Source organism: Centrocercus urophasianus, unplaced genomic scaffold, assembly GCF_019232065.1.
Source record: "Centrocercus urophasianus isolate 14NV4802_14NV808 unplaced genomic scaffold, USGS_Curo_1.0 seq_12, whole genome shotgun sequence".
NCBI lineage: Eukaryota > Metazoa > Chordata > Aves > Galliformes > Phasianidae > Centrocercus > Centrocercus urophasianus.
Window position 1 is genome coordinate 35,577,254 of NW_024884364.1, and position 11,241 is coordinate 35,588,494.

Here is an 11,241-nt window from a genome sequence, read left to right on the forward strand (position 1 = left end):
GGCGGCTGCTGAGCTTTCCACACTGAAACCTTCAGAGCATGTGATTAGTGGGGTGGGAGGAGCTGCGTGTAATAAACAAGATGTGATGCAGCTGCAGCATGTGCAAGCATATTGTTTTATTTATTTTTGGTGTACTTGATTTTCCTTCTTCCTGACTTGACAGCATGTATGCATGAGAGCTGAGCAACACTGCTGGAAATACAAGTTGTAACATTTGCATAGTAATGCACCATAAGCTTGATTTAAACATAGAGCAAATATGAGCTATTTGTGTTCTTTCTGAACACTAACTGCACCTCCTTAGGGTCAAGTTTGGAATATACAGTGATGTACCTCCAGCTTTAAATGCTGCAAAGGTTCTTCAAGTGGGTGCAAGGGTTGCAATCCATCTGTGCATTGCCACTGCCTGCCAACTGACGTATGTAGGACATAAAAGTGCCTGGTTAAGGCACGCACATGCTACAGCTCACTGAAGCCATTAACATCGCAAAGCAAAAGCGTACCCTGAGCATGGCATTCATAATTTAGAAAGAGCAAGCTGTGCCATGACCTACTCCAGCTTTAACCCATCCCTGCCCTGCGAGGCAGCAGCTTCAGCAGCCCCACTGCACCCACATGATAGCCTTGCATTGGGCCAGCCCTTCTCTTCGGCACACTTCAACACCTTCCCTTGTAACTGAATGCATTGGCCTAGTCTATCTGAAGAGCCCTCATGTCCATTTCACATTTTTCTCTCTGACAGCAGTATGTATGTACATGAGGCATGTTTTCCACTTCTGTTGTTTAAACACAGTAAATTGAGTCTGCTTTTAGTTGTTGTTTCTTTTTTTCCTGAAAGACTTTCCAGATCTCTGGCAGAGGACGTATCATCTGCATGTCATTCAATTAACACAGAACAATTTATTCAACCCCTTTAAAACTCCTCCATCATCAAATTAAATGTAGCACAAATGTTTGAGAACTGCTGGGAAGAAAATATGTCTCTATTAAAGCTCCAGGGCTCCTGTCTTTTTGATTAAGGAAAAGCAATTTTGTACTTTTGAGACCTCCCACACCATATTCTTTGGAGAGATGAGGAAGACCTATCCAACGTTCCTCATTTGGGATAAAAATGAAACACTTCAGTGCTCCCTTATATTTCGTAAGCTAACCAAAAAGAAATGACTGGTTTCTCTGCTTTCCTACCAGCTTGGATCCACTGCTAAGTCTGGAAAACAGTGCTGTCGTCTGGGACATGCGAGTCCTTGTGAAAGGATAAGTAAACATCCCTAAACAAGGAAAGGGGCATTGTTCCAACCATCCCAGCATACTCGCTGTACTGCTGTGCTGGATGTGAGCTTAAACTGGCAGCACAGCAGTGACTGCAACTTGCAGGAATCAATCCTCCAAATACCTTTATCCATCTAACTTAGACTGTCTTGGATGCACTGCCATCCAAGGATTTGTGGAAGGGCTGGCCTTTCTTTTCCACTAAGAAAACAATTGAATGGAAATCTATACAAATTTTTTTTTGCAAGTTGCTTACACACCTTTGCAGCTCAAATATTTCTTTCCTTACCTGTAAATAGAAAAGACAATCAGATCTAAAGTTTACAGCCCTGGAAGATCAGCCCTGGAGCACTTTGCCTCTGGTACCCTGTTTTAGTCCTGCACATCAAAGGCTGCAATGCAAACACCAGTGCATTCCAGGTCACCAATGGATTTTATGACCTCACATCTCCAGCCCTCCCTAACTCACTGCTAAAGCCACAGTCTTGTCTCTCAGCTGCAGAAGAGGGGTGCTGGGCTTGCAAACCAGCAGGACTGGCACTGACGGGACTGGCACTGACGGGACTGACTCCAGTGTTGACCGCATTGCTCTGCAGAGGGCACTTGTTACTCCTCCGGTCAGTCACCAGACCATAGTGTGCACAGTATCACAGCTGTCAGGCTGCATATTTTAAATGGCTGTATTTTTGCCAAGTCAGAGCACATTCACAAACTGAGAGATCATCTCAGGACAAAGCCTGACCAGGAAAAAGCCTGTTTCTATTTTGGCATAGCAGCTCAGAGGGAGAGGGTTCAGATCGCAGGGTTCTCACAGCTGGATTTTGTGGGTGGAGGAGGTTTAAAACACAGATAATCCTGGAATTTCCCACAGCAAAGCATGCAATACCACTTGCTTATATTTATTTTCCCCAGCCATTAATTTCACCAGCTGAGGTCTGGAGTACCCCCAACTACGGTTTGCCAATTGCCCTCTCAAAGCCTACAGGTGATACCTCTGATAGCTGCAGGAGATCAGAGGAAAGGCAGAGCTAGCAGAGTGCTACGCAGAGTACTCCCCTAAGTAGCTCTCTCATTAGCATCAATTTGTGTGAATTATGGAGTTAATCCCCATACTCTCGTGAGCAATCCTATGTATTTGTACAGCACTTCCAATAAGACACTGCTCCACAAGATGCTATACAAACAAGGAACAAGAGGCTACAGAGCACCAGCATTTTCCTGCATGTCATGCAGATTTCCTGATGTTTCACAGCTCCTTGCTAGACACTGTAACACCACCAGGACTATCCCAATAGTGGAGAGGAAATAAATGATGGAAACTAGGAATACCCGTGGTAAGATGGGACAGGGGGAAAGATGGCCTGGAAGATTTTAGGCAGGAGCACTGTGGTTGTTAAAACTGGGAACAAGGTAAGAGAGAGTGAAGCAGATGAAAAAAGCTTGAAAGCTGGGACTTGTGCAGCTCTATGCATGCTGAATCCTCAAGTTTCCTGTGACCTTACTTCATTCTATCAGATACACAGGAACACAAGCAGCCCACAATACACATGACACATGATCATACACAAAAACACGAATGCTGGAACAGATGAAAGGTTATATTTGAACATATTAAAGCCTTGTCCAAGGCAAACTGAATTATCCCCAGTTACAGACAAGGAAACTCCCTGACACTCTCTAAGGGCTCTGTTCCAAAACCAATAGCATGTGTGCTGTACAAACCCTCTCCCACGTGCAAGCTGTAGAAGACCAAAAACTCAGCTCACAGAGCAGCAGTTGAATAAAACACTGCAGGGCTTCCTGTGGCCCTGGTTGGGGTGGAGGAGTTCTCTGCAAAGGAGCAGGTGCTGCCCAAGCCATGCGCCCAGAAGGAAAACGATTCCCAGTCCTCCTCCACACATAGCTTGCCTTTAAGTTTCTGCAAATACCTTTACCAGCAGGCCTGCCCATACAAGCAAGCACAGTTCTTTATCTAGGACTTACATTGAGTTGCATAGGTTGGGGGTTTCTGACTCTTGAAGAACAGCATCTTCGATTAAAACAGCACAGTCACAAAACACCTGCCTTTTTGAACTGGATGAAGAGCTATTGAGTTAAATTAACAATCTCACTGTTCCCCTATTCCCTATCTGCTTCTCTTCCAGTTTGATATGTAAAAAAGACAAGCTACCTGATATACTTGAACACCTGCTCCCAAAGTCAGTGGCGACACACTGTACAAAAACAGAAATCAAACCCACTGACATCTTCATTTTAGATGCTGTTGTTTTCCATACTCAGAGTTAGTCCAGATCAGCGCTTCAAAGACCTCTCTGTGATCTCAGCAGAACAGTGAGATGGCAGGAGCTTTTCACTGGGAGAAAAAAAGGGGCAAAAAAAGAACAAACTGCTGAAGACCTTGGAGTGCAGCAACAAAGGTTAAATCACGCAGGATGGAAGGTGTCGTCTCATATCCAGAAGCCTTATCTTCTCCTAACATGATGGAACACCAGTCTGACCTTCAAGAGGGACAAGAGGGATGATGGGTAACATCAGGCACCACAAGTTAAATGGCTAAATCATTCCCGTGCCAGGAAGGAAACCCAGACATTTCTGAAGCGAGGAAGTGTCATGTTCCTCCCCCATCCTTAAAGCAGGAAGAGCCAAAGCTTTAGTCCTATTCCTATTTTGCTGTTGACAACAGGGAACAAGGCCTTGCTGCAGCAAATTTGAGCTGCCCTGTTTTTCAGGACACAAGTTCCCCTCTCTGTGGCAGACTTGGTAGAAGCCTCACCTACAGTAGCAAATAACAGTGGTACTACCAATCATCTGCTCCCTACAGGCTTAAAAAAATGCTGTCCCTTACTGAACTCTATGAGCAATAGTGGAAGGACTGGTCTCAGCTGCCCCATGGCAACACAAAAGAAGAAACAATTCCAGAGGTGCTCTGCTCAGCTTTCTTCAGAGGTGGCATCAGTACTGAACTTCCTTTCAAGAAAACAGCAACAAATCATAGAATCAGAGAATCACAAGGTTGGAAACGACCTGCAGGATCATCTAGTCCAACTGCCCTCCCATCACCATTGCTACCACAGGCCACTGAACCATGTCTCGTAGCTCCTCATCCAGGCGCCTCTTGAACACTGCCGGGGATGGCGACTGCACCACCTCCCTGGGCAGCCATTCCAGTGCCTGACCACGCTCTGAGAGAAGTTTTTCCTTATGTCTAATCTAAATCTCCTCTGGCACAATTTGTGGCTATCTCCTCAGGTCCTGTTTGTTTCCTGGGAGAAGAGGCCAAACCCTCCTCATCACAGCCTCCCTTCAGGAAGTTGTAGAGTGCAATGAGGTCTCCCTTGAGCCTCCTCCAGACTAAACAATCCCAGCTCCCTCATAGGACTTGTGCTCCAAATCCCTCACTAGTTTCACTGCCCTTCTCTGGACACATTCCAGGGCCTCAATGTCTTTCTTTCTCGTAGCGAAGGGTGAAGGTACGCTAAGAGCTAGGATGCTTTGGAAAGATTGCCTGGCCTGTCTCCTCCATACTTGGAAAGTCATTTGCTAGAGGATTAACCAAGATAGTATATCACTAAAGACCTGACCAGAATCATCTCTGTATAGTACACAAAAACACAACATGAACTTGTAGTTTAAGTGTCTTCTTTTGTTCTCAAAAACCCAACATAAGTTTTTTGATAGCAGCTTGGGGCTATAACCTAGCTATCCTTTATAACACATACACTTGAACACATTGTCTGCTGAGGCCGTGCTTTCATATACTGGTGGCAACTTCACAAAATGAACATACAAAATCAAACAAAATGGTTATAGCTGGTCAGAAAGTTTTCAGCAAAACTGTTTCATGATTGTCAAAAAGCTTTGGTTCTTGGAAAAAAAACCACACGACATTTGAAAGACATCACTGTGGAAATGAATTCAAAATGTCAACCAATGGCATTCTTTAAGAACAGTGTATTTTGAGAATTGGATTTAGAAAGGAAAGCCATTTTAATGCGATTTTTAATAAAGTGAGAAGTATGAAAGAGAGCCTGAAGTTATCAAACAACCCAAACGTGCCACTTACTTAGATGATATGCTTTGTACTGGCATGGAGGAAAAGTGTTGAAGTTGAAAGATTCCACAAAAAAAAAAAAAAAAAAAAAAAAAAAGGAAAAATACATCCAACCCAGCTCTAATTTAAAAAATACAGCATGCTCTGAATGAAGAAAATTAAACCTATCATCATAAACTATGTTTTTCCTCATTTTGGAGGTTATTCAGTTATTGCATTCTGGTATTCTGACAATACTAAAAATATTACACCTTCTCCTGAACTGCTAAGAAGTCACACGCTGAGTAGTTCATAAAGCTGCTTCTGAGGACTGTGTACAAATTTTATAGCCTTATCCGGTTCTACTAGCTACTGCTCTGGGCTAAAAGAGCTCAAGGGCCTTCAGGGGCTGTTTAAATAACCTGAAGTAATAATTTTGCAGAGAAAAACCTTCAGAAGCAATCATCTTGTAACTCAGAACCTATTACTTACAAGGTCCTGTCTGAGCAGCCCTACCAACTCCTCATTTGGAGACATGGATTGGTTACCCTGAAGAGCACAGCAGCTACAGTCTGTACCCAAAAGGAGCCCTTCACAGCTTGAGCTCAAGCCCACTTGAAGCTGTATGATATACAGAAAAAAAATAGGCCTCTGGGAGCAGGAACTTGAAGGAAAACAGTGGTATAAAGTTTCTGACTTCTGAGGAAGTAGGTCTGAAAATATTCAAACCACACTGAGGTTGCAATGGCGGCTAAGAGTTCAGGATAAAAAAGGCTTTTCATGGTTCAAAAGGATGAGGGCAGATTTTTGGGTCTCAGAGGTAGGTGTAGGTTTCTGAGCTTAGTAGGAAGACTGAAGGAAAACAGTGGATTTAAGACAGCAGGACAAATGGCACAAATATGCAGCAATAAATCGCTCCTAGTCCCTGACTTCATGGTTAGAAACGAAGCAGCCCATCTAAAGCTGGTGGAGATGAGATCGAGCACAGAATTAATCCTTCATCACAAAGCATCAGGTGATTGATAGCAGGAAAAAACACTTACCAACCAGGGTAGCCAGAAGACTCTGTGACATAGAAATATGGATCTCCAATTAAATCATCCGCTTGGAAACTTGTTCCTTATTTCTAAGCACATTCTATGTTATCTATGTAATTATTTACAAATTTTCATCTACTCTCCTCTTAGAGGGCTCCTCTGATGTGTTTCACCTTCAGTTCAGTGCCAGTAGCTGAAGGAACTGAACATGAGGTTGGGGGTGAACCTGCATACGGTACGCTACCCACAGCCTTGTCCACAAGCGGTCACAATCCTGTAGCATGGCCCATGCCAGAAAATCTAGCAGTGCATCAGAGCACAACTCGTTAAGTGCTACAAGTCATGGGAGTGCTGTCTTGTATTCCAGTATTTACTGTGAAATCTGCCCCAATTTCACAAGTGGTTCCCGCCAAGCACATCTCAAATTCATGATTGCCTCCTTTCAGAACCACTCAGAGTATAACAGCAAGGGACCTATCATCTCAAGTAAGGCTGCATTGCCCTAGTGCTAAAATGAAGACCAGACCAGCAGTAAGTACCTCTTAAACCTTAAAGATCACATAAAAACTAAAACTTGTATGGGGAACTTTGATTCCCAGGGAGCTGCTACTAAAAGAATGATACACTTTGAAGAGAAGAGCTATAGCTGCAGCCTGTTAGTTCCCATGCTAAGGCAGAGTGCCCCATGCTGCTCCCAGTTCCCCAGGTTACTATGAAGGGAAGTTGCTGTTTGCACAAGAGCACAGGTAGGGTCTTTCTCAGAAGAGAGCACTGACACTTGGGGCTTCTGGGTTCTATTTCTGACTGCAGCACTGGCCTCTTGCTTGGCTGCTTGGTGTCTATTTCCTGGTAACAGTGACCTCCTTTTCTGAAAGCATGCTGAGACTTGTGAGAGGCAGCACAGAACATTTGCGGCTGGGTGGGGCTATCATTTATCTCTGTGAAGTGGGCATGTAGCAGAGTTCCGGAGTTCCCTTTGGGAATTACTGCATTTCATCCATAAAGTATGTTGCAATTCCACAGCAGTCTAATTAGCAGATTTCTCAGCTGTTAAAAGGGACAGGGAGGAAAGGATGTATCATTCTTTGGAAAGGAAGATGGAAGACTCAAGCAAGCTTTCAACTACGTGTTCCCATAATATTCTTAGACTTGTGCAACTGAAAGCCTAAGTATAAAGTCATTCCTACCAGAGAATCCTTATCTTCTTCGTACACAGACAAAAATGAGAGAGTTGGAAAAGATCAATAACTAAGTACTCTCTTTCCATAAGCTAGTCCTTTTGAGTGTTTTGCACTTCTTCAGAGAACATTTCCTATGACTTGAATCTCATCTCTCACTAAGCTCAGCACACAGGCAGTACTTTGATCACAACTGTTTGTCCACACAGTTTCTGGTCATTCCTTCTTTGTAAATAGCCCTTTTTAAACATCTGGTTCCTCTACTTCTTAAGAAATGCTTTCAACCAGGTGAACAACTGAGATTTCAAGTACCGTGAGAAGTAGGTACAGAGAGCAAGAACTTAAAAGGAGATAGAAAACAGTTAGCAATAGTAATTGAACTAGAAATAAAAAGTAACTAAGAAATGCTGTCAGAAATCAAATTTTCTTATTATCAAGGAATATACACTGAAGAGTCTCATGCTCTCAGTAAGTTGAGATTAGAAGTCCCAGATGAGATGGGATGCTGCAGTCCGTGCCTGAAAAAAGTTCACATCTTACACTGTTCAGATGAATAAGACACAAGAACACTTGCAGCATGATGACGTGACTGATCCAAGATCAGCTGTGCGGCTCAGAAAAGTTGTCAGCTGTCTTAGGGCTTTGTGTAACCCTTGTTCTCACTACTCCCTCAAGTTTATCACCACTCTTCTTCCCCACTAAGACACCTACTCAAGGAAATTAGATGAGCCCTCTCACTACTGAAGAAGCTCTGAAACTCACTTGCAGTTTCTATACTGAGTATATTGAATTACATAGCACCAACAGATTTCTACCAGTTTACGCCAGATTGTACTTCAGCCTTCCCTATGAAATCAGTATTCCTGGCCTACCAGCGTTTGCCCCTGGAAGAATGATAAACAGTTCCTCTGAAAAATCTAGCTTGCACAAAACAGCAACGAGAACAAAGTTTTCATTCATACCACGTATGTTGCTACTGTCACTGTACCGAAACCTGTGAGTTATTAATAAGGTTCAGCACGGCGTACTCTGTGCTCTGAACATGCTGCTTGAACACTTATTTGAACAAAGTAATTCATTTAGCAGCCGTATTTCTCTGCTAACAAATTCAGATGATATACATGGTAAATCTCTACTGAAATGGCAGGATTAATAGCAGATCTGTTCTTGGCAAAATCTTAAGTTTAGAGCAGGATTTTAATTGCTTATTTGCAGAGGAACAGTGCCTTTTACAATTAAATACACAATTGAATTTCCATCCAACCTTATCCTGAACAGATTGCCAAGACTTAAGGAGATCCATAGCACTGACAGTCTTTCCACACCTTCCCTAAATAATATCAAAAAAGAACCAATGTTCTCTCTTCAGAGCCACCAGCTTCTGGTAGATGAAGTAAACAAAATCAACAGAGGCTCAGACTTTTCCTAACCTCGACTCTGCTCCAGGTCTGTCTTGTTAACACTCAGCAAGTTACTCCAGCTAGAATCACAGAACAGTTAGAAGAGACTGCACAACAAAGCCAGCACTCAAAATTCAAGTCCTACATTTGAGAGCACTGCTCAAACACTCCTCGAACTCCAGCACTTGGGGCTACGCCTGCCACCCTCTGGTGAAGAACCTTTTCCCTAACACTCTCTGACCCTCCTGATACAGCTCCATGCCATTCCTTTGGTTTTATCATCAGAGATCAGCACCTGCCCCTCCACTCCCACAGTCGCTCCTTATTTCACAACATTTCTGCAAACTAAGGATTTTTACACCAATGACTTTCTGAGGACTACTTACAGGAGTTGTTACGTACGAGCAATGCTGTGTATGAAGGTTTCTTCAACAAAAGCAAGTAAACAACTAGGAGGCTGGTAGAACCAGAGTTCTGGTACATTTCCAGACAGGTGTTTCATGCATAACTTTGTTGTCTCTATAGCCTTGGCAACCTTCCCCTCAGAAATAATTCAGTTACAATTGTCCTGTGAGTTGACTTGCGCGATCGTACAATGGGTTCACTCAAGCGGACACACAACAGAATAGCGAAACTACAGACTTCTTGTTTGTTCTCCTCCTCCAAAGGATGAGCTAACACTCAAGCTTTGTAATTCAATACTGCAGTAGAGAGCCACAGGTTATTTTTACAAACACACTGACCAATATGAGCAACAGTGAACACTGCACTTGATGGGAGGATTCACAAAGTCAGCAGGCTACAGACACACAACTTTAATGAAGTACACAGTGCAACTTTTGCTGGCCACGATGAGATCCTCAGCAACGTACTGCTTGTTCAAGTCTTCTCTGTACATAGTTGTTGCCTAGACCTCACACTAGCACCTGATGAAACTAATCCTCTAATCCTCAAAAAGTCCTCTACTAACCCCTGTGCTCTCCTAACCTATAATAAAGTTCCATGCTATGACATTACTCTAAACCCACCTTCTATCCACCACCACAGCCACAGAAACCTCACTAAGGGAAAACAAGAATACTCAAATGAGTAACTCTCACCATTTAATTTCACAGCTCCTTCCCCATCAATCCTCTTTTCCAGTTATCACACAAAAGCATCAAAACTGCAGGGCTCACTACACCAGAACCAGTAAGGCACAATTTCCCATCTCTGTGGGAAGATGTTCCAAACGTACCAGCATCCTAACACTCATACCTGCCATTTCCCAGATATCTAGTTTCAGCCTCATGGCACTAGAGGGAAATTGCCTTCTTCACTTTCAGTCTTGAAGTTTTAAAGTTTCCTGTTTTGACAGAAATATTCAGTTCTCACATACCAGACTTCCCCCTACTTTACAGTAACCATTACCACTAATTTGTATGTTCCCTGGTCCAGAGCATTGTTTATGTATGTCTGGCCTAAAGGCTGCTCCACTGTGCTCCTCAGTCACCCAAGTAAATTCCACCATGCCCTTACTGCCTGCAGTAACAGTCACTTTGAACAAGCCTCAACCTCAAACAATGAACACAAACCTCTACGCTTGAGGCTCAGCTTGCACATCCTATGCACTACGTCCAACTACAATATGCTTCAGTTATGTCCTAACTATGGCATGGAATTCCTATGACTCTAACTAATAATAAATAAGGGGAGAAATAACTGCCAGGTTAGAGCTTTTGGAAGGCAAGTGCATGCTGCACATCCAGGGACAAAGCCCTGCAGGATGAAGTTGGTAATTAGTGCAAGTCTAAAGCAGGTAAATTTAGTGTGGTCCACGCTCAGTGTGTTCAAAACAGTGAGCCACGAGCAAGCAATGCAGATAAACACAGCTGTCTCCTTCATGGTACTTCAATACTTCAAAGCACTCGTGGTTTACTAAGCAGTGTTTCACAAGGCAAGGAAGACTTGCAGATGGGCATTTATGGATACAGGACTACAGGTACACATCACACCTTGACTAATTGAGGGACCACTCCTCAACCCAAACTGTGGATCTGTAGATTTACTTTCACTCTCTCTTAAGTAGATTCCTGCTGAGAAAGAAGTCATTTGAGTACAGCATTTAGAGTTGTTTCTACAACAGATGAGTATGGACTTGAACATGTGAAACTATTCCTTTCACTGCCTCCCCATGGTTATCCCAGCACACAAGCTCACTCCAGCCTACTCATGGCTCATAATCCCATGCTTCAATTTTCTAAAGCTAAGGCAACAAGCACAGGTCTGGTTCTGCTACCTTATGAAGGCACTGACTCTGGAGGGAAGGTGGGTAAGTTACCACTGTC